The sequence below is a fragment of the Protopterus annectens genome, chromosome 6.part1 (assembly GCF_019279795.1).
Source record: "Protopterus annectens isolate FY-2018-M chromosome 6.part1, PAN1.0, whole genome shotgun sequence".
Lineage (NCBI taxonomy): Eukaryota > Metazoa > Chordata > Ceratodontiformes > Protopteridae > Protopterus > Protopterus annectens.
In genome coordinates, this window is record NC_056738.1 from 31,923,426 (window position 1) to 31,946,929 (window position 23,504).

General features: G+C 39.9%; 1 protein-coding gene across 2 annotated transcripts in view; it reads right to left on the reverse strand.

Annotated features, from left to right (window-relative positions):
* Nucleotides 1-23,504, reverse strand: part of DNAJC5G (DnaJ heat shock protein family (Hsp40) member C5 gamma) — a 564,813-nt gene that overhangs the window by 505,741 nt on the left and 35,568 nt on the right. The window lies entirely within an intron of this gene.

The window sequence follows — 23,504 nt, forward strand, 5'->3', positions numbered from 1 at the left end:
CTAGGCTAGTAGCCTCTTTTCAGGGAAGACCTGAGGTGGTATTTAATAATCATCCTCTCCTCTCTGCTTTTCCCATTAGGGGTCACCACAGCGGAATGGTCTGCAGAATGACTGTCAGTGGAGTTTTACTGTGTCAAGTTGCTAGCTCAGCACCCAACCTTCCACAGAAAGCACACACACACACACCGAGGGCCAATTTAGAGTGTCCAATCCACCTGCAACATGACTTTGGGATGAGGGAGGAAATCAAAGCACCCAGAGGAAACCCACACAACCACAGGGAGGACGAGGACACAGACTCCATACAGAAGGCACCCCAGCCGAGAACTGAACTGGAGATCCTCTTGCTGTGAGGGGGCAACACTAACAGCTGCACCACTGCGGCCGCCCATATTTATAATACTGTAGTACATTTGGTCAAGGTATTGAGCTTCCCCTACTCTTTTTGGATCTTTTATACTGTATCTACCTGAGACATCACCAACTCAAGCAGACAGGATCTCAGTTTGACATCTCAAAGTACAATTAAAACTTCTTACGATAATCCAGTTTATTTACAGCATATAGTTTAGAAAGTTAATCAACAGAAAGTGATACTTAAAGTTTAAACTCAGACTTAAGCAATCAATTTTAAGAAACACAGCTTAATGCAATTAATTGCAAGGTTTACATTAGTCACTGAAGAAGCACTTTTGTCCTACACATCATCTTCCATTCCACAACCCATAAACACACTTCAACCATGCCACAATTTTTGCCACACCCAGTACTGTTGGTACACTGCCATCATAAACTTCAACATCACTATCAAAATAAGTATTTCTCTACTTGCAACTAATAAATGCACATAATTTTCTTTATTAACCTAACAAACCAACAGTAGGCTCACTACAGCTGACAAATTTCAGCCACAGTTCAAGGAAGTGAAAAAAAATACACTATAGACACAGATGTTCTCAACTTCTTCTGATTTCCCCTATTTGTTGCCATGACAATTGTCTTGTCTGTACTCAGTTTTATGTCAAGTGCCTTCAGTTCTGCATTCCACTGCCCAACCATTGGCTGAATTTCTTGTAAAGAATCTCCTTGCAATGCCTTATCATCTGCATACAGCAGATTTTCTGAGCTGTCCCCTCCAACCTGTTTAACACAGTCTATCACCACTATGATTAGTATGCTCGAAGATGAACCCTGATAAATCCCCACTGGAAACCCCTCTGCGAGTCTGAACACTATAGTTGTGTCAGAAACCTTGCCCCCAACCTGCACTAATTACACCAATGTTTCTTGGTCATTACTTTCATCAATAACCTGACTCAAAGCAATATGTGCAGAATAATATCAAGGAGGAGGGGAAATCAGGTTTATGAGAAGGCACGAATTGAGCAATGTTTGACTGAATGATAGTTTTTACAGAGAGAGAAAACATGTCATGTATAAATGTAGGTCAGTGGGGGAAAAAATTATAATGGTTTATTTTCTTTTGTATTAATGGGTGTGTTCCCATGTCTTAACTGTTAATTTAATAAAGGTGTTTCAAAAAATTTGTGTTATGAGGTATTCCATTTTGTTATGTACACATATTTCAATTTTCTGTTTCCTAGTGGTTTCATGCTTACAAATGCACTGTGATCTCACTAGTGCAATCACACTTCCAGAGTCTAACAACCTTTGTAATTATTTTCCTTGTACTACAATAGAACATTTAATTATCTTTGTAACAGCACAATGACTAAAAGCAGATTCAACAGTTCTACTTAGAAAAAATCTGCAGTACCACTATGTATCGGTTCACATTCAGTTACAACTTGTTTATACACTGTGGGCTAGTAACGTACAGCTTTTACAGGCATAATATTGCTAGTATTAACTGTGCAGGACTTTGCTGTGTGGCCTTTCTCAAAACATTTAAAGTAAAAAAAAAATCCTACTACTTTTAGCTAGTTTGCAAGCAAACATACTTTCTTACAAAAATGCTTTACATTAGTCCATGATGCATACAAGTCAGACTTACTAGCAATCTCAGATAATAATAACAATAAGTGTCCAACTGAAATAACCAGCATTTCAAAACTTACAATCCTACTAGGGACTGCCCCACTATATTCATCTATACATAATATCTTTCAAATGTAAACACCACTTAAATCAGGTTCTAGACACAGTTTAAAATATTGCAGTAAATCGGTTAATCTGTGACTTTACCATTTTGACCATATGGAATATCCAGTTGTAAAACATATGCCTGTACTTCAGATGAACCACCAACCCTACCTAGAATGCCTTTTTCCAAATGTTAGCAGTTAAATGTATCATTACTTTCCAGGATCAAATAAGCTTGGGGGGGGGGGCACAGTTTCATTTAAAAGCAGCATTCAGGCCCACTCCATTAGCAGCCACCCTAATTAAGCAATTAATATTTTAAATTACAACAGACAAACTTCAGCTTTACAATCTGCTACAACTTTCTTTAGCTGTCTGCCAGTGTTTGAAAGCTCCACTGAGGTGCCCTATTGGCTTACTACAGTGTCTATTTGTTGTAGGTTGAAATGATATTGGCCCATAATGATGCATCATTCCTGGATTGCTTTGATAAGAGTTCACAAGTGTTTCAAGTAGTTTATCCAACCTGGACAACAGTAGAGGTAGCTGTGGTACACACATGCACAGACTTGGGTGGCCAGTCCCAAATAGTAACCCTTACTACAGCCACAAGTACCCCTTCGCTGGAACACATCCGCAACCTGACACAAGTGTTTGTAACACAATATTCATACAAACAGCTTGTCATAGTTCATGCACTAGGTTCAGAGGGGTCAATTAATCCAAAACAGGGAAAAAAGAATATTAGGTCTCAGTCTTCACAGTGATCAAACACCTCATCGGTCAGTACTGCATTCCATTTTCTTGTGGAGAAATTACATGGCTGCAATGGAGGAAGCCAGGAATATTCAGGGTTTACAGTGTACAGGGAAAAACTTTTCATGCCTGCTGAAAACCACCAGTCCAGCACTGAAATTGTGCAAGAATATGGAGCCAGTGATTCAGTTTCTAATTAAACATAAAAGGAAAAGTTGCTTTCTAAAACCTGGGAAATGGGGAACCAAAAGAAAAGCACAATTTCACATTTGTTATTTTCAGTCCATAAGCTCTAGTTTCTAATAACTACTCAAAGTACAGTCTGGTTATACAGTACAATTTCAGAAAGTAAACACTGCTTCCAAATACTTACAGCAGTCCAAATAATCATACCGGTCATAGGAAAACAGCACAGGTCTGTTTTAGGATAATCAGCATACTTCAACAGTACACTGTACATATGGATAACTGTCAAGACTTCCCAACCCTACTCTGTCAGAAATATAAGCTATTAGTTCGTCACCAGGATGGCACACCTCTCCTTTGGGCCTGTCACTGACCTAACGTCCTGGAAAATACCAATCCAGCTGCAGCATATGCAGCAGCTAAAACCTAGCTTTGCTTTCCAAAAGCAGTCACCATGTCACAGATTTATACACACACACACATATATATATATATATATATATATATATATATATATATTACACGCACACACATTCGTTTATACATATCTATATTTACGTGTACATTTATCATCTATATGTTTGCAGACGTACAGGTCTGTACTACACAAATATGCAGATAAAACTAGAACTGCTGTAAACGATCAGAATAATTGTAAGTACAAATGACTAAACAAGTGAATAAAACTGCACAAAATACATGTAAAGGGCAAATGTGTATATGCGTATATCGCATATAAACTACACACACGCACACACACACACACACACACACACACACACACACACACATGTGCATCTCCACCCAGCATTTTGAATATTTGCTCTAGGTGATGGTTACCACTGATATTACACCAACCACACAGGATCCAAGGAGGTTACTAGGCTAACGGCCCCAGGGCCCTTACAAGCCTTGCCAAGTTCAACCCATGTTCCATGGGTGTCTGGTTCAAGCAGACACTGAAATCAACACCTACTGCCCCTGTCCAGAAGGGACACAGGTGGAACTCCTGGGGTGAATTTCTGGTTACTCCTCCAGTCGTCCAAAATGAGCTTAGGAGCTTTGTTTAACATGAACAGGAAAGGTTGTTCCAAAGGTGGGGCAACCTCTGAGTCAAATATGTCTCTCCAGCAAGGTCTGCTGATGTCACATACCAGGTTAAGGTCCTCTGAACAAGTGAACCGTGTGCCATTTGACTTGCGAATGTGCAGTAATTCCACAAAAGCTGGGTCACAGATTGTTCTACATGCAAGGCACAGGTCATCTCCGAGCAGTCTGTAAGACACAGAGTAAAGTGACAATGATTTCAGTCTGTCGGCGTAACACAGACCTTGAAGACCCTGAATTTTCTTCATAAGGAACCTTTGTGGTCTCCAACTGCTGCAGGTGTTTGGAAAGGAACATACCAAACGGAGTGTTATACGCTATTATTGGTCTGATGAAGGAAGAGTACAGGGGGGTTATAACCTCTTTCTGGAGGCAATGCTCTTATTTATGAGATGAACAATGTAAAATGCCCTTCTTACCACTGTAGAGACATAGTGATCGAAGGTTCTTGTCAACCTGTGTGTTCAAATCTCTCACCACTGACTGTGTGCTAAGGGTATTGTTACTGATGTGGCAGTTTGCAGGAACATCACCCTTGCTGAAGGGGGTGATAAACTTAATGCAAAAAAAATGCATTAGGACCATGACTTTGGCACCAGTCAGTCTGCATAAGACCTTCTTGCAGTATGTTGACATTGCTAGGGGTTTCAATGATCGCTCCCAGTTTGCAGTCATCAGCAAACTTTGTCAGCCACAGTCCTTTAGTTTTAGCCTGCACTTCAGATTAAGTACACTCTTAACAGTAGGGGTCCCAGAACTGATCCCCGTAGAGCACCACTGGTTATGGGTCTGTTGGAGGAGGCGGAGTCCCCCATTTTGACAGTATGAGTTTTATCAGTAAGCCAGTTTGCAACCCACCTGACAATATATGGGTTGATACTTAGCTGGGTGAGTTTATCAATGATGCATGAGTGAGGGATTGGGTCAAAGGCCTTGGCTAAGTCTAGGTAGGCCATATGCACAGATATGCCTCACCTAGGGCTTTGGTGACTGTCTCGAAGTCCACCAAGGTTTAACAGACATGATCTCCCCTCATCAAAGCTTAACTGGGTGGGGTCTAGCATTTGGAGATTTCCTATGTCTTTGTTAATGAGGTCCATGATAATTAGTTCCATGGCCTTGCAGATAAGGCTGGTTAGGCTAATGGATCTATAGTTCCCGGGGTCTGTGGATGCACCCCCATTGTGCAAAGGGAAGATGGTAGCAGTTTTCCATTCCACTGGGAAGAAGCCAGTGCTTAGACTGTGTAGAACAGTGCGTGTGTGTGCTGTGTCTTTAAAAAGCGTTTCAAGGACTGAATGTGCATATATAAATAGCGAGCAAGTGCTATACTCAGTGCCATTTTCAGAGCGCAGCCAGAGAGTGAACATGTATGAATGTACTAGCTAGTCTGTTTATAAGTTTACCCAAGTTACAGTATTAAGCCTCAATCCTGATGTGTTTGTACATAATAAAGCTGCTTGAACAGAACACACAAAGTCTAGTCTTTTGTGTCCTGACTAAACGAGCGACACAGAGTCAGAAGAGGGATGTCAAAGACTGATATTCAGAGCCATGAGGTGCAGAGATAACAGTGAAGGTAAACTAAGAGAAACGAGAACGAAAAGGAGCCGGGAAAGCACCAAAGGTATCAAAAAATTGCACGAACAGTTTATTTTATAAAAAAGGATGAAACAGAGTATTACAAGGGCACAAACCACATTATTAAACAAGTGAAAAGCACAAAAGGTTTACTGATTAAGCAAAATGTAAGATTAAGTTACTTGCTAAAACAAAACAATTGAGAAAACCTCATAAAAAGGGTCAGAAATTATCTCGGAGTTGCAAAACGAGCATGTTTAGAGTACAATGGGCACAAGAAATGTACAATGGGCATGAAAAGAGATTAAACAAGCAAAATGAATATAATAAGGACAAAAAGGGCACATTAAGCAAAAATAAAGCAAGACAACTGCATGTTTTTGGCAAAGTGCTGTGTTTGGGCATAACTACGACTTCATATTGTATTCAGAGCATAACTAAAGTTATTTGAAGTATCAAAGTGTGTAAAAGTGCTTACAATGTATGCTTAATACTGTGCATTTACTCCAAAGAGAGTCTGTTAGTGTGCAAAGTGAAACTATTTCGTGAAGTACAGTCAAAGTACAGCCATTTCAAAAAGTTTCTTGTGCTGGGCTTGTCTATTCGCAAAGTGCCGCCATTACAGAGTGTGTCTTGTACTGTAAAGTGAAGTACCTCCATTTTGGGGAAGTTTCAGTGTGCTGTGTACCGTTTACTCGCAAAATGCTATTGCTTTGAAAGGTTTCCTACTCGGAGCTTCTCCTGCCCAGTTCATTCGCACAGTGCAGTTATTTGAAAGGTTTCTTTCACTGACAAGGGGTGATTTTTTTACAGTATGGTGATTTCAAAACTGTTACAGTGCCAGATAGATATTTTGCAAAGTTCAGTCATCCAGAGGCTTGTTGTGCTATTCAACATAGTTAAAAGTATTGGCATATATTTCTGGCATATGTATAAGTGTGCATTTTGCAAAACCATTCACCGGTATGTGTTAATATGGCAGATGCATTTCGAAAGCCCTCACGACTTGTATTTGATCAGAATATTGCAGAGAATTGGAGAATATTTGAGCAAGAGTATGATATTTTTATACAAGCAGCTTATTCAGACAAAGATGCACGCACTACGGCATTCGTAACCTAGCTGGGTCAGAGGCCACAGAAACAGCTTCATTTGTGTATACACCAGCAATATATGAACATGAAAACAGTCCTATTGTTGTACTGGCTGAATCAAGGGAAAACCCAGAGTGTGTGAAGCGTAAATTCAGAGAGATGTGTAACCACCAGACAAATGTTACATTACAGAGGCGCTTGCTTTACACGAGATCAGAAACCGGGGGAAACATTTGCAGCTTATATAACTGACCTGAGAAACAAAGCTACAACGCGTCGGTTTGGTGACCTAAAAGATGAGTTGATAAAGGACAAGCTTGTGTGTGGTATTAATAGTGCTGCAGTGAGAAAGATTTTACTTCACGACAGTGATTTAACGTTGAGCAAAGCTATAGAGATTTGTCAAATCCATGAAGTTGAAAGGCACACAAGTAAGCTTGCAAGTGATACGAGTATGGTTTCAGCAAGCTGTAGAGTAAATATAGATAGCATGCAACACGTGACAAACAGAAGCAGGCATAAGCACATGGCAGCCACACCCCCTGCTGGTTCACCAGGGAAACCACATAGTTTTCCAACAAGTTCTAAGAAAGGGGCATTCTCAGTGCAGTACAAGGATGAGTCAGCACAACCCAAGTCCAACCTTACTGTTAACTGTCGTAATTGCAGTGCCAATCATGAGTATAAAAGAGAGAAATGCTTATCATTTGGGTCAGCAATGCCACAAGTGTTGAAAACAGAATCATTTTCAAAAGTTTTGCAAATCAAGTAAACCTCACACGGTTATAAAGAAAGGTCACTCAAGAACGCCAAATGATAAGCAGAATTGCATTTACGTAGACAGTATATCTGTAGTTGGTGAAAAGGTTGATGCAGTGAATTTGTTAATAAGAAATGAAGAGTTTTGTACTGTCCGGATCAATGGTAAATCCACCGAGCTCAAAGCAGATACTGGTTCAAAGTATAATGTTATGTCAGTAGATACTTTTGCTAAAGTGAAAGCCAATGAACAACTCAATATGGCCAGTTGCGTGAAATTTGCTGTTTATGAAGGTGAAGAAGTTCAAACCGAATGCTCAGTAGTACTTTCATGTTATTTGGCCAAGGACTGTTACAACTTGTTATTCTATGTGGTTTGAAGACCCATACAGTTATTACTGGGTCTCAGAGACAGTTTGAGAATGAATCTGCTCTCTTTTACCAAAGAAGTTAATCAGATAAGCACATATCCTAGTTCCAATTTCACCAAAGCCATTTTCTCAGACTATACTGATGTTTTCGAGGACAAGCTGGGCAAACTTCCAATTGTGTATTCTATGAAGTTAGACCCAAATGTCAGTTCAGTGGTCAGACCAGTAAGAAAAGTTCCGATGCCATGCAAGATAAAGTTTAAGCTCAGTTGGATAAAATAGTGCAGCAAGGTGAAAGTTGTCCGGTTACAGAACCAACTGAATGGGTGTTGTCCATGGTAGCAGTTCACAAAAAAGGCTCAGACAAAGTTAGAATATGTAATGACCCAAGAGATTTGACCAAGCATTGAAGAGACCACATCATCCAATGGGTACAGTGGAATAGGTCACTGCCCTAATACCGAATGCCACAGTTTTTTCTGTCCTAGATGCAGAGAGTTAATTTTGGCAAGTGATGCTTGATCGCAAACCCTCATTACCGACTACTTTCAGTACCCCGCTTGGCAGATATAAATTCCTAAGGATGCCATTTGGAATAAATTCTAAAAATGAAGTCTTTCAGTGTGCAATGGTGCAAATTTTTTCAGGATATCCCTGTGCCATAACAGCAGATGGATTTATTGGTCAGAGGCAATGGTGAAGCAAAGCATGACAGAAATCTTCCAGACAGAGCATGTGAAGTGAACTGAACTCATTCCCTCCAGTAGAGCTCTTTTGAGCGTGTACCTTTAACTCCTAGTGGGCGTGGCTTCAGCATTTAAAAATTGAAGTTACCACTTTACATTTTTAACAAATACCCATTGACAGAGGTCATGTATCAGTACAATTGTTTGCTATCATGTATGCTTCAAGATAAAATTTTCCAATACCTTGCATGTAACATGTTTTGGAATTATTAATGCAAATATGAACAGGCAATATTTGATGCCTAGAGGAGCAGTAGGGTGCAACTGCAGAAATGCCTGGAGATGTCACTCGGCTGTAATGAGTTAAAGCTCAATCCTCTAAACTGCAAATTCAGACTACCAGAAGTTACACATGTAGGTCATTTATTTACTAGTACTGGCTTGCAACCAGACCCATCTAAACAAGCAGCCATTCTTGAGATGCCAACACCAGATAATGTTCAAACTCTACTATGTTTTGTTGGTATGGTCAACTATTTAGGCAAGTTTATACCAGACTTCAGTGAGTTGACAGCACCTTTGAGAGAGTTGACATGCAAAAATGTTACATGGTCTTGTTTAGATGAGGAACAGAAAGTACTTGATGACCTTAAGCGGAAAATTGCTACCCCACCTACAGTAAGATACTATGATATCAATAAACCAGTAACCCTTTCCTGTGATGCTTAAAAATTTGGTCTTGGCACAGTCATTCTTCAAGAAGGCAGACCAGTAGCCTATGCATCAAGAACTCTCACCAAACTGAAATGCAGTATACTCAAATTGAGAAAGAACTTTTTGGCAATAGTGTTTGCATGTTGCAAGTTTCATGATTATATCTACAGTCGAGCTATTCATTGAAACTGATCACCAACCTTTAGTTACTATTTTAAAGAAGCCTATGCATTCTGCTCCAGCAAGATTACAAAGAATGATGCTCAAGTTGCAAAAGTACAACTTCAAAATGGTCTATACAAAAGGCAAACTTCTTTATCTGGCTAATACCTTATCCAGATCGCCCAGAAATATAACAGAACAGCTTCATGAAGAGAATTTTGATTTGGACCTCATGGACTCGAGGCATTTTTCTACCACGACACCTGATCAGCTGAGAGATCATACAAAGACTGACCCAATTTTACACAAGCTCAACCATTAACTTAATGCTGGATGGACGTCAAAGCAATCTAGTGTACCATCTGAAGTGCAAACCTATTTTCCTTACACAGAAGAGATGTTGATGGAAGATGGCATTATTTTCAAAGGTTCTAAAATTGTTGTTCCTACTTCCTTACAGCATGAATATATCCAGATTTTGTATCATGGTCACCCAGGTTTCAAGTCTACCAAGGAAGGGCGAGAGGACTAGTATTTTGGCCTTCTCTAGCAAAAGACATTGATAAAAGTACTTTCATCCTGTTCAGTGTGTAACAGTACTAAACTGCATTTGCAAAAAGAACCACTTCAGCTAAGCTAAGTTCCTGAACTAACTTGGTCAATAATAGCCACTGATGTATTCAAGGGGAAACAATCAGCATTACTTGGTATTGATAGACTCCTATTCAAACTGGTTTGAGATTAATTTACTACTTAATCTAATGTTCACTGCTGTTGCTACTAAGTTGAAATGTCATTTCTCAGTCCATGGTAGTCCACACACACACTTAATTCTGACAATGGTACCCAATTTACTAGTCCGTGGTTTCAGACATTTGGAAGAGAATGGGACTTCGTACATGTTACTAGCAGTCCAGAGTATCTGCAGTCAAATGGCCTAGCTGAACATGCAGTGCAAATCGCAAAGCAATTACTTGAGAGGCCAAGGCATGATAATACCGATGTTTATTTGAATTTAGTTAATCTCAGAAACATTCCCCGTGACGATGTATTTGCCTCGCCTGCTCAAGAGACTTCACAGACATCTTCATGTATCAGAATCAATATTGCAGCATTGTTTCTGTGATACAGACTCTAGATCTCAGAGCAACCTAGACAATGTTCCTGTTCCAGAATGTGTCTTAACTTCCGTTTCCATTTCTGATGATGTTCCGGATACCCCGAAAGTTGAACATTCCGCAGAGACAGTCCCAGTTGCCAAGTCTGATTCTACTTACTATGTCACACGATTTGGTCGTATTTCCAGACTTAGTGTGAAATACATAGCAACCTGGACTTAACTGTATATATGTGTATTCAGTTCTGTATAATCATATGACCAATAATTATTTATACTGACTGCATGTCAATTACTGTTTTCAAAATTGCATGATGTATTTCTCAAAGAGGGAGGATGTAGAAGTGTGTGCGCGCGCGCGTGTGTGTGTGTGTGTGTTTGCAGAGTCTTTAAGAAGCATTTCAAGGATTAAAAGTGCATATATAAATAACGAGCACATGCTATATGCCATGCCATTTTGAGACTGGAGCCAGAGAGTGTGAACATGTATGAATGTAATAGCTAGTTTGTTTAGAAGTTTACCCAAGTTAAAGTATTAAGCCTCAATCCTGACATGTTTGTACATAATAAATCCGCTTGAACAGAACCCACGAAGTCTCATCTATTGTGTCCTGACTAGACGAGTGACAGGCTGTGATTGAAAAGCGTACTCAGTGATGATGCTAATTCCTGCTTTAACCCATGTAGAACACAGCCTGGGATTGTTGTCTGGTCCCATACAGGCTGTGTTTTTGGCTTTGGAGATGCTAGGTGGGGGACAGGTGTTTAGGATACCATGAGGTATATGTGGCAGGGACAGGGGAGTGAAGTTTTAACTCAAACAGTCAGCCAGCAGGTTTGCTATATCCACAGGTTCTATACATGTACTACCAATAACTACAAGTTCAGTGCAAATTTGGGCCTTATCTTTGAGGTTACGGATGTAACTAAAGAATGCCTTGTGGTTATCCTTGGTTAGATAAGCTAATTTGGATTCGTAGTTAGCTTTGGAGGACTTCACTAGGAATCTTATTTGCTTGTTTAAGCTGTGGAGGGAGGGAGCATTTCCAGTTTTGAGACCATTCCTTCCCGTTCTTCGACAGCAATTTCTGTCTCCTACTGTATAGCCTATTAATTGCAGTTGTCCACCAGGCAGGTTTGTTTTTCCTTGGAGGCATTGCTTTGATTCTATCAGGTACAGCAGAGTCAATACAACAGTACAGGTGCTTGTACAAAGCACTGGTGTATAACTCAGCACAGGTGTCTGCTCCATCAGTGGGGGGAAGGGCTATGAAGCTATTTAAGCCATCACATAAGAGGTTGTGAGGTTGTAACTGGTCTTGAAGTTTTTTTAGTCTAGTTTTGCTAAGGGGGGGGGGGGGCTTGTGTTATAGTTACTTCTAGCGAGACTGATATGTGGTCAAATCTCACCATGGATGTCTACACACTGGGGGTAGTACAATCTCCCATGCTGGTGAGTACCAGGTCCAGGATGTTTGAGCCCCTTGTGGGTGTGTCAACCAGCTAGTCCAGGGCAATGGAGTTCATGAAGTCCAGGAACTTTTGAGTGAGTTAGAACATGTATAATTTACTGTATATAATGTACAATTTACCCAGTCTATGGACGAGTAAATAAAGTCACCCAAAACCAGGGTATTTGGTTGTATCTTGATTGACTCAAGTAGATCCAAGTTGGCTGAGTGGCTGTCCTGTTTCATGGAGGAAGTTCTATAGCTGGCAATGACCTGAAGAAGGTTCTTGCCTACAGTCAATGCACCTGAAGTAATTCAAGGTAATCATGCTGTTTAACCAATCTAGGGGTGTATTTATCTTTAACGAATATTGATACACCACCTCCTTTAGTTCTCATGGCTTCAATTTGTGGTCTGAATGTGTGGAAGGAAATGTAACCTGGTATAGCTAGGGTGCTCCCCGCAGCCTTAAACCAGGTTTCAGTGACTGTATAAATGTCAGCTCTTCCAGGGCGAGGACTGCTTCCAGCGAGTGCAGTTTTCAGTTTAGAAGTGTTTAGCAGCATAACCTTGAGGTAGTTTTTAGAGGGTATTTTTTACGTCAGGAATTTTGTTCTTGTGACATTGCCTAAAAAAGCACTATGGGGATGGCAACAACCTTAGCCAGTAACCAAAATCTCAGGGGTGACAGATGAAGACCATCTCTGGCAAAGCATCGAGGTCTGTCGACCATGTCATCCCAGGCTGACAGATACTGGATCCCCTTTGAATGACACCTGAAACCAAGCCAACAGTCAATCATTTTTTTTTGTTTGTATTGAAGTATCATCCTAAGCGAAGGTAAAATGCTGCTTCCTGTCAGAGACACACAATGCGAGAGCTCAGTCATGTCTCTTCATATAGTCCAATGAGGTACGTCTTAAGTCGTTAACACAAACATGGACTACGGCAGTCATAATAGTGCCTGTTGCTGAGAGACTTGAGTGGGTGTGTTATGTGAAGGATTCTAGCACCTGACAGACAGCTGACCATGACCAAAGTGAGAACCAAGCTTTGTACTATAGGTTTGTGAGGTAAACACCTTAACCATTATGCCATCTCCCAACAGGTACACAGTGGGGAAAAAGGAGACTGATGCCGATGCACAAACACACATCTATATGGGTATAGTTTTTGTTGTAAGAAACTATACATTTTTTTTGTGGGTGAAAATAGTCAGCGGTACAGCTGATCAAATTACATTATATTCAATGTAAGGAATTTCCCTTATAGCATGTAACTGTTTGGGCTTTTCCTTACTTCACAGTGGTACGACCATAGAGTTAGTATATACTAGTTACGTAAAAGCATTTGCCTTATACATATTTCGGTTAAGTATACTTTTTTTAACCAAGGATAGGGATGATCAAAAATGTAAATGTATTATTTATATTTGTGATTAATTTTAGTAGTGTACATCCAAAATGGTTGAAAAAACAGCACTGTGAAAAGTGCAATGACCAGGGCATCACAACTTACTGCCAATGTATAACATCACAAAAAGAAGTATAAAATAATGTTTTACCTCAAAGGGTACCTAAATACAGTAATCTAAGAAATAACATCTGAAAGTGGATAACATAAGACTGAGGGAAACAAGAGCACTGATATGTTCAAAATGATATTTTTCTACAGATACTGTCAAAATAAATTATGAAAAATAAGCGAGTGGAAGATTATAATGGCAAAGCAGTCTCTGTGACACTATACAGAAACAATCTAAATTTGCCTACAAATAAAGCAGCTCATTTAAGAGCATATCATTGCTAGAGCCTTCCTGTGTCCTGACAGAGTGCTCTTCAAACTATCTACAGATATACAGAGCTGAGTATATTTTTCTGGCACTTCCTCCCCCTATTTCTCTGTGTCTTAAATTGGTATAACTGGTTTTACATCCTGTGTGTTACCTGACCATCTCAAGGATTACTTGCATAAAGTTAGACCCTCTTAGTAAAAAAGTCTGCATATCATTGCTGGACCCCCCTGTGTCCTGACAGAGTGCTCTTCAAACTATCTGGAGATATACAGAGCTGAGTATATTTTTCTGGCACTTCAGAATTGTGTACAGGTAATTGTTGTTTGACTAATTTTATATCATTGCTGGCTGACTTCAGAGTTGTGCACTGTTATTTTTGCTTCACTGTATAGTTTTTCAGATCTCTGCTGAAGGCATTGGTTTTCCTATATCCACCCTCCCTATTCCTGTGTTGTTGTTTAAATTTGGAGGTTTTTGCAGTTGCCCGCCCCCAATGTAGATTTGATCTGGGACACTCCCCCAGTCCCATCTCTTTACCTCATTCTACCTAATAGACTCATTCTGCATTGTTTTTAGTCATTTTTAATTTAATTGCATTTTTTAAACTGTTTGGTCTAACATTGCTATATACTCAAGTCTGCTAGCTTGCACTGCATTTGAATTGTTTGATTGCTGTTTTAGCTACTTTTCTATATATATATATATATATATATATATATATATATATATATATATATATATATATATATATATATATATATAAAATACCTTTCCTGTAACTAGTGTAGTCCAGATTCAGATTTGCTGTATCCAGGACTGTATGTAAGCTTCTGAGCCCCCAAGCTTTCTGTGTTGCAGGGAAGCTTTCTAGCTTATCAGTGGGAGTGGTAAGCACTAGGTAACCTATCTACCACATAAGGTGTGGTTCTGGCCCAGAAATTGTAGTTATTTGGCCATTTGGGCAGTTTTTCCCATCTCTCTCTCAACTTTCTGATTTAAAAGCCCCATTTGCACTTGTTTTCTCGACAGACCACGATGCTTTTCCAGAGATGGCCTGCACCTGTCACCCCTGGGATTCTGGATACTGGCTAAGGTTTTTGCCGCTCCTATAGTGCCTTTTTTCGGCAAGGTTCAAATGACAAATTCACCACCGTAACAGGAACAGGCAAGCAAAAACTGAGGGTGATGCTACTCAATGCTAGAAGTCTAAATCTCAACCTGTAACTAGTTTAGTCCAGATACAGATTCTTACTTTTAGCAATTGAATTTGATTATTCGTGATCAGCACTTGTTCAGAACTTGTAAGCACTAAATAACCTACTAATTACTACAGCACTCAACGTTCCTCATTACCTAGAGGAAAACAGTTTTGGTACTTACATTCCTCACTTGCTTAGAGAAAAACAGCTCTTGTACTCACTTTCCTCACTTATCTAGAGGAAAATAGTTTTTTTTTTTATTCAGGCATGTCCAAGGGTCAGCTCTCAGTGTTCTCTCCTGTCTATCTGATGAATCTGGGAATCTTGGGGGAATGTAGATAAGCCTCATGTACACAGACAACCCTCTCCTCCTACCACCCAACACTACAACCTGTGAGAGATGCATTTATCTAGCCAAACTGGAGCTAAAGTTCCCTCCAATCAAGACTGAACTTGACAGTCAAGAGGACAAGGTAAACACTTGCACCACACCACACTCATCACACAGTCTCACTAAATCAACACCACCAAAATCCACACACAGAAACACAAAAACATTCGCGGAGGCTCTCAATAATAATCTGCTCAAGCAACAGAGACCTCCAAAGCAGAAATGCAAGCAACCTCCACCTCCCAACACAACCAAAATGACACATAGCCCGCAGACTCAGTGTGCCACTCAACCACAGCCAATAAGGCAAAACAACGTACTCAACACACTAGTCATAGGCAACTCTATAGTCAGGCACACTGATGTCCCACTCCACCAGGCTAAACAAGGAGAAGGTTACTGTCAGCTGCCTGTCGGGTGCCAGGATCCGCCACATAACCCACGCACTCAAGTCACTCCACAACAAGTACAAATATGACTCTGTCATTGTCCATGTTGGTGTGAACGGCCTGAGACGTACCTCCCTGGACTACATAAAAAAAGGGACATGGAAGAGCTCTCCGATCTTGTAGCCCAGGCAGGTATGACCCTAGCCCTAAGTAGCATTCTGCCATCACTCAGAATGATGCCGCAGTACATGGACAAAATGATTGACTTCAACAATTGGCTAAGCTTCTGGTGCCATTCTAAAGGGATCCAGTATCTGTCTCGACAGACCACGATGCTTTGCCAGAGATGGCCTGCACCTGTCACCGCTGGGATTCCGGATACTGGCTAAGGTTTTTGCCGCCCCTATAGTGCCTTTTTTAGGTAAGGTTCAAATGACAAATTCACCACCGTAACAGGAACAGGCAAGCAAAAACTGAGGGTGATGCTACTCAATGCTAGAAGTCTAAATCTCAAAATATACTCACTTGAGGCACTCCTTAAAATGGAGAACATTGATATCTATGCAGTGACTGAGACCTGGTTCAAGGCTCCAGAGAGCACCCCTGCACTACAGGGCTACAACTCATACCACACTTTTCGGTCATGTAACCTGGACCGGAACACCAAAGACAGAGGTGTGTCCATATTCATTAAGGATATCCACACCTCCAGGCTAGTTGCTCAGCATAATGCAGCCGAGGTTATCCAAGTGCAACTAATTCTGAGCAAAACTGCAATCCAAATTGTAGCTTGCTACAGATCACCCACCATGCCCCAGGATTCTGCACTCCTCTTTTCTTGATGTACTGGAAAATATTAGGGTTCAACCAAACACCCTAATAATGGGCGATTTCAACTACCCCACCATTAACTGGGAAAACTACTCATGTACCAACTCCTTCGCTCAACGCTTTCTGCAATTCATAAACTCCCATGCCCTGGATCAACTTATCCACACCCCCACCAGAGGAAACAATATCCTGGATCTAGTCATTACCAATATGAGTGACCGGTGTTCCACACCTGAAGTCAACGTCTCATTGGTCAGCTCCGACCATAAGCTAATTACCCTAGATATCCACATCCTGACTCCACCCCCCATTAAGGAAACCATGGTAAAAAATTTCTCCAAAGCCAACTTCATGCTTCTTAAGACAGAAGTGGTGAACTTCATGAAACCCATGCAAATGGACAATACAGTTACGACTACTGAATCCTACACAATTGCACTTTATAAGCACTTACATGAGTGCATGGATCATGCTATCCCAAACAGAACCAAGACGCTATCCTCCAAAAAAAGGAAACCAATCTGGTGGTCCCCTGCCATAAACAAACTGTACAATAGAAGGAAGAAACTCTTGCAAAAAACCGTAAAATCCCACGAGTGGAGGAGCTCCCTGGTCAGCCTCGGTAAGAAGCTGCGCTCCCTGATAAAATCCTCCAAAGCTAGTTACGAAAACAAAATCGCCACTAATTCTACAGACAACCACAAAGCATTTTATAGCTATGTCAAGAATCTCAATGGCAACACTCAGATCTGCTCCGAGTTACAGCACAATGGCACTAAATATACAGACCCAACTGATATTGCCAACATCCTGGAAGATAGGTTCAGTGGTACCCCCCTCTCACCCCCTAAAGAGCCCATCTCTATACCGGAAGAATGCAAACTTCCTGTAATCACGGCTGCACAGGTAAAAACCACACTCTTCAGAGCCAAGAACACAGCATCCATGGGACCAGACAACATCCCAGGCTGCATCCCAGGCTGCGTTCTACACGAACTACAGAACGAACTGGCACCCTACCTAAGTACCATGTTCAATCATAGCCTCACCTCAGGATTTCTGCCTGCTGAATGGCGCACAGCAACGGTTATCCCACTCCACAAGGGGGGAGCCACCACGGACCCCGGGAACTACCGCCCCATTAGCCTGGTCTGCAAAGCCATGGAACTTATAAACAAAGACATTGGTAATCTCCAAACTCTGGATCCCACACAGTTCGGGTTTGTAAAAGGCAGATCATGTTTCCTAAACCTGATAGACTTCTTTGAAGCAGTCACCAAAGCCGTAGACAAGAGTAAGGTGGTTCACACAGCCCATCTAGATCTTGCCAAGGCTTTCAACACCATCCTCCACTCTGGAATTATAGATACACTCACTAAACTAGGTATAAATCAAGTCACAAGATGGGTTACCAACTGTCTCACTGACAGAACCCACACTGTGAAAGTAGCAGACTCCAAATCAGACTTCAGACCAGTGACAAGTGGAGTACCACAGGGTTCAGTCCTGCGTCCTCTCCTGTTTGGTATCTACTTCTCTGAAGTATAGGCTAACACAGAAGGTCTTTGGCTAACGAAGTTCGCAGATGACTGCAAACTAGGAGCCATAATCGAAACTCCTAACGCTGTGGACATCCTACAAAAGGGCCTCAATGAGACAGATGCCTGGTGTCAAAGCCATGGCCTCAAGCTCAATGCCAAAAAGTGCACTGTCATCCCCTTTGGTAAAAACTCTGTACCCATGAACTACAACATAGGCGGTAGTATACTTAACACCGAAAGTGTGATAAGAGACCTTGGGACACATGTGGACAGTAGTCTCTCCTTTGATTATCACATTGCCACAGTAGTCAGGAAATCCTTCTACGTGGCACACTTCATCACAAAAGGTTTCTCATCCAGAAAAAGAAAAAAAAGAGGTCATTGTTCCCCTCTACTCATCACTCATTAGACCCATTATAGACTACAATGCCCCTTTTGGTATGTACCTCACAAGACATCTACAACAACTGGGAAGGCCGCAGAAATACCTCACAAAGAAGATTACTGGCCTCAAACAGATGCCCTACGCAGACGGTCTCAAAAAAAACTCTAGCTTTACTCCGTCGCATATTGCCTACTCAGAGGTGATCTCTGCCTAACGTACAAAGCTATGTCAAACTCAGAGCTGTTGGACATGCTCCACTTACAGAAATCCCAATCCCTCCGAGCTACACGCTCTAGGGACCTAAACCTTGTCACCACATTAAACAGAACATGCCGGAGGGATAGATTCCTGTCACAGAGACTTTACATACTCTGGAATAAACTACCTATCTATATCAAACAAAGCTCCTCATTAGCACTCTTCAAGAAAAATCTTGATGACTGGATGGGAAAAAAGAAATTCACCCCGGGGATCACCTCTGTGGCTCTGCTTGACAGTGGCACAGGAAAATAATTTTCTTGGGTGGCAAAAGCCAGGGTACCTTTTTGGCTGGGCTTGTATAAGCCCCAGGGCCGATAGCCCAATACCTACCTATAAACTTACCTACCTAAGAGAATGCCTACATTATTGGCACTAGCCAAAGGGATGCCTTCAAATGTGGTATCCATTAAGTACTGCAGGTATGCAGCAGCAAGTCTTTACTTTAAATAATAATAATAAATCTATGCCATTAAAGAACACTTCACATGTAGTTCTTCTAACATCATGTATGCAGCTAAGCGCCAACATTGTTATGCTTTTTATACAGGCAAAACAACCAGGACATTAGAGCCAAGGATAAGAGATCATCTATATTCAATAAAAATTAACACTCTGCTATGTTGTTACTACTATGTTTGCAACTCAGGCTGTGCCTACAACTTGGTCAGTTTGATCAGTGTTCTATCTCAGTAAATAAATTTTAAATAAAGCATATGCATACATATTATGTATACACAAAAAGAATAGAGTACAATAATTTATATACCACTGGAACAGATTTTCAATAAATATGTACAATTTAGTAAACATGCTGTGGCATAGTTTGGTTTATAACTTTAAATTATACAGTATACAGTATTACAAAGTCTGAATAGAATTCAAACGTGCTAAAATTAGCAACATTTTCAGTAACTGGAGGATGCTGGGTGTCAGGCTTTGCATACAAGATCTGTAAATGGGAAGTAAACAGTAACAGCTGCAATTAATGAGAGACAAAAATGGACTCACCCCAGAAAGTGAAGAATACTGTTTGGAAGGTTTAGACTTTTTTCTGAGAACCAATAGAGTATTACTTAGCTGTGGTCACTTTGGTCATGAGAAACAGGTGCAGGGGATGAATTTTAAAAGGAAAAAAAAATGTAAATATGAGCTTTAGAAGTGAGGGACTAGATATATGGATGTTGGGTCTGCCACATTTGTGCTTCAGGAAATAAAAGAGTCTAAAATTAGATTAGCAACCCAAAAGGAGGTGTTATTTAACAAGACCCAGATAACTAAACTAAACCAAATCATCTAGAAGTATGCTGAGCTTCCCAAAAATAACTGTTTTAGGAGGCTTTTGAAATTAAGGGAAAAGAAAGAATGGAGACAGTAATGCAAGAAAATTCTAAATTTGGTGATTAATTTGGTCACATTAATCACTTAATCTATAACAAGACCCTTAGATAAGTACTCAGTGTTACAAAAAGAAACAATTTAGAAGAAAGACTGCACACGAAGCTGGAGACCAAGCTGTCACCAAGAACAAATCTTTATTTTCCAACAGTTAGCGCTTTCATCAGATATGAACCACCTGACTTCATCAGACAACCTCTAAACAAGCTAAATGCTCTTTTATACAATATGCAATTAACCAATACATAATCTGGTTAATTGATAAGATTGTCAATTAAAAAAACACACTTTGAACTTTTTTTTAAAAATACACAGCACAGCAAAAAACAAAGACAGCCCTCTACAAATATACAAAAAAACTAACGTGCACATATATTTATACACCTATATATACTTAAAACAATTATCTAGACATAATATAGAATAACAAATTGTTGTGTATATATATTAAATAATAAATAAAATTTGGCAAAAAATAAAAAAAGTATTACAATGTTGTTGCGTCTTTCGGCTTTCCCTGGTTAGGGGTCGCCACAGCAGAACTCTGGTCCGCTAATGATTGGTAGTTGATTTTTACGTGCCGAGTTACCAGCCCTGACGTACAACCTTCAACAAAGGTACGCCCATTCACGCATGTCTCCACGCAGAAGACGCTCTAGCTGAGAATCGAACCAGACAGCGTCTTACTGTGAGGCGACAACGCTACCGCAGCACCACCAATGTATTACAATAATGTATTGAAATACAGTAATACTATATTTAGGAAAACATAGATTCCCTTATGCATACCTATAAATATAAAATTGATTCATCTATCAAAAACTTTCAACTTAAGTTTACTAGAAATAGACATTACATCATTGAGACCTAGTGGAAAATAAGCAAATAAATAAACTTGCCACAAGCCCCTAGACTTGCAGCAGCAAGAGGTTATTGTATCTGATGCTGAGGCCGCCCCTTTGGATGCACCTGGGCCACAAATATCGGAGAGGTTAAGGAACAGGAGGCCCCAACAATGGAACCCCTATCAACAAGGGAATGCGTGGAACCAACCCGGGCAGAGGAACGGGTCCAACAACAACTACAACCAATGGAGACTACAGAGGTGACTGTTCATAGACATTTAAATATCATTTATAATTCATGCTGTAATTTTAAAGTTTACAACGACCCAGACTTTCCATTTACTGTTGAACATGCAAACTTATTTAGTAAGGGCTACAATTTTGTGCCTAGTAAATTTTCTAATATTGGATATCTAGTTAGTGACTTAAAAATGTATACTAGGAATATGAATCTTAAATATTTGCATAGACATGATGAACATGATTATGATAACATCAATAGACATTGTAGAATACCAAGTACATTATAACCCTGAATTACATCATTTGTTTAAGACTTTTGAAACCATGTGTGAGATGGATTTGTGTTATTATATGGATGAATGTAGAGTAGATTATGATAATAACTTAACTGTTTCTGAATTTGAGCTCAAGGGAACAAATGGACTCAGGTTTATGCAAGTGGATGGGGGGTATTGTTATCTTTTAAAAGGAAGAGTATTTACAAAATATGTTGAAGCTGTTGTATAGTAGTACTTACTCTGAGGCCTCAGTCAATGAGGTTAATATTGCTTACCAGCGTATTGATTGGGAATTGTTTGATATGATTACTCGAGATCAGATAGATATTTATGAATACAACTACATGGTTGTAGATACTCCCAAGATTCCAGTCATATTCTGAGTACCAAAAATCCACAAGGATTTAACCCCCCCCCCCCCATTTTGGCCTATTGTAGATTCAGGGTGGTCCAAAAACAGCTATATAGCTAAATTTTTGGATAACCAACTGAAGCTTAAGGTCCTAAGTCGTCTCCACTTATGCCGTGATTCTTGGCAATTTTTGGACAAATGTAAATTATCTTGTTCCATATACTGAGGGTGTATTCATCACCATTGATGTCAAGGATCTTTTTAGCTGTATACCTCACACTACGGGCCTAGACTGGTTCTCGGATTTTTTACATACTAAATTTTATATTGAACAAAATATAATCAATACCTATACACAGCTAATGGAAATTGTTTTAAAAAACAATTATATATATTTTGATGGCCACCACTTCAAACAACTAGAAGGTGTAGCAATGGGGTTGGGCTTGCTAATTTTTTTTGCTTTTTTGCTAATATTTGGATGACTTATTTATAGCATGGACAGGAATTTTGAGTGATATTCCTATATTCATGGAGTATCTTAATCAAACTACATGTTTTCTTCAGTTTACTTACACTGTAGAGGTTAAACAAATTTCCTATTTGGATGTCATGATTACAAAAATCAGTGATGGAAATATCAAGGCTGCGATTTTTAGGAAGCCTACTTATTCAAATATCATGCTACATTAATCCAGTAGTCATCCTGGACATGTTAAACGGGGGATTATCAAAGGCCAATTTGTCCGAGCTGCCCGTATGATTTCCCAGTTTTCTGATTTCCCAGATGAATAAGAATATGGGTAAAATGTTTTTGGACAGGGGGTACCCTATTAGTTTAATCTGCAATGTAAAACAGGAAGTCATTAACAAACGAAGAAACGGGTTCTATGCTCCAATTTTGAAATGTCAGGATAAACCTATACAGAGTATGGAGACAATACTTTATTACAATAGTAATAATCATGATTTAAATACATGTGAATAATGATAATTTGGGCAGTCTCAGGATCAAGGTGTAATAGTGGTGATCATGTTCACCAGGTAAAATGTACCTACTCTAGTTACAGCTTGTTGGTCCAGGATATCATTAATAAGAATTGGGCTATCCTTATGCAGGAGCAAAGTATGGTAGATACTTTTGGTAAAAAACCTGAATTTGTATTTCGCAAAGGTCAGAATTTGAAGAACTTGTTGGAAAAATCTATGCCCAATAATAATAACAAGCAAGTACATGGGGGCATGGGTCCCTGCGGTATGTGTCACCAACGTAAATATATTTTGAGGGGTAATGCTATTACTCTATTGGTGGTTAAGAAAATAGTGATAAGGGGTAAATATAATTGCCAGTCCTATGTTGTTATATATGCCACAGTTTGTTGCCAATGCCCCGCATTTTATATTGGGAAAACCCAACGGAAACTAGCTCAACGTATTTATGAGCATGTATATGAAATTCAACAGCAGAGTGCAAAAAAATGCTCTATTTAGATATACAAGAACAAATCCTGA